Source organism: Oryzias melastigma, linkage group LG16, assembly GCF_002922805.2.
Source record: "Oryzias melastigma strain HK-1 linkage group LG16, ASM292280v2, whole genome shotgun sequence".
Classification (NCBI taxonomy): Eukaryota; Metazoa; Chordata; class Actinopteri; order Beloniformes; family Adrianichthyidae; genus Oryzias; species Oryzias melastigma.
In genome coordinates, this window is record NC_050527.1 from 20348846 (window position 1) to 20350960 (window position 2115).

A 2115-nucleotide genomic window follows, 5' to 3' on the forward strand; every position below is an offset into this window, starting at 1 on the left:
CCCATACTCTAACATATGTGTAAACTATCCAGGACCATGCCATTCTAAGTGTATGGCACGTAGCATGAATCATTTATTCATCTCAGTTGAAACCCTGTTGGTTCACCTGCAGTGTTGGCCTTTAGCACCAGAGGTGAATCACACACCTCTGCTCTGACTGTGAGCTGCACTAACAACGGTGCTGACAGACGTCTAAACCCTGATACTCAGCTGACACATGAATGGTTTTCTCTTCAAATGTATCTCTGTTGGTAACTGGTGTTTTCTTACAAACTGATTGTTTCTGTCTCGTGAACAGGGTAAGCTTAGTTTTGTTCTGATCCTGTTCTTCTTTTTGAACTTTTAATTTTGTTAGCTCAGTTCAAATGAGAGCTAACATTTAAATAAACAATCATACATTTAAGTCTTTTTTTCTCATTTTACTTTTTCATGCCAGCTTTTAGAGAAGATTTGTGTTGAGCTCCACCTTTGTGTCATTTTATCATTTTCAGGTCAATCTTTTCTTGAATAATCCCACTCTGATCGTCTTTTGATCTATTTCAGAAACGTTCCCATTGGTCTTTTTATTAGGATGATGCTGTTTTTAGTCAAATTCTAAAACCCTGTGCCGTTTTCCAGGACATAGTTTCTGCAGAGCAGCAGTAGTTTACAGGTATTTGAAATTCATTTCTGAGTTGTGGGCTGGAGAATTGGTGCAGCTTAGGCTCATTTCCCATCATCCCTTTGTTTACACTCTGTAGTGCAACAAAAACGGTGAACAATATTAGAACTATCCAGCTTTACAGTTTTGATCCAGATTCCAGCTCAGATGATGAAAAAAAATCCCATAAACTCAGTTTTAATCTTAATTTTCTTAATGTATGTCCTCTATCACAAGAAAAATTCTACAAGAACATCTTCAAGGGTAACCAAAACCTAAATAAACTTTTTTTGGCTGTTGACTTCTATAAATAGGGCTTTAAAAGTACTGTTTGTTGCCAAATTTAATTAATTAATTAATTTAATTAAAATAAACTTGTTTAGTCTAAAACTGTATGTGTGCTGGTTAGATTACAGGTTAAAATGAGGTATTGTAGTTGAATTTTTGTGATTGGTCAACTGGTGTAAGTCCCAGAAGTTCCATGTCATCATGCTCTGGAACTGCAGTACAAAAGCCCCGCCCATCTTTGATTCTGTAACGACTGGTTGTTAGCTTTAGCATGGCTCGTAGGTGTATTTCCTTCAGTTGTCAAAAATCTACTGGCTTACACAATTTTCCAGTGGATTTGGAAGTTAGATCACAGAGGTTTAGTGCTATTGGGAACAAATCCAACAAATTGCGTCCTGGTGATGGATTTAATGAACATTTCACTCTGGATTGTTTTTTAATATGCTAGCCCTTATTAGCTATGATGCTAGCTGCATTTTTCCTCTCAGACACTGGAAAATTCTGCAAACCCTCAGCTGCACGGTTGTGGTGCCAAGGTACGTTCCCCCTGCCGGAATGTGAATCCGCGACACGATATGAGTGTTACACAAATCAACAACACCTGGGATACACATTCTGGCAGGGGGAACGTACCATGGCACCAACTAACTCCAATAGCCCCGCCCCCTTTTTGGCATTTTTCAAATCTGGGCTGAGAATGGAGTCAGCCTAACCTTGTTTGGGTACCCTTTAACAAAACCAAAAAAATCCTATTTTTACCGATCTTTAAAACAAAAAAAAGCTTCTTTACATCTATTTTGTTGACTGCAGGTTTAGACTGTTACTTGAACCAGTGCAGACTTCCCTCTCCTGTGGCGCTTCCTCATCCAGGAGACGTCACCTGGCCACCTGAGAGACTTAATCCTTCCACCGTGTCCTGGTTCTGTAGTGTGGTGTAACCCCAGCTATCTAACACTTCACCAGCTAGAGGTTCAGGCTGGTTTTTACCAGATTCTCAGACAACCGCTGGTCAAAAATGCATTTTATCCCCGGGAAGCAAGATTTCTTCAACCTATAACTTTTTCTTGGCACTGAGAAGCTGGTTGGGGTAGCAAAACACTCCATAGTGTCATCTTATATCTTTGTCTGATATGTGCATAACATTGAAATTCACAGAACAAGGCGGTCCATTCAAGTTCATCCACATC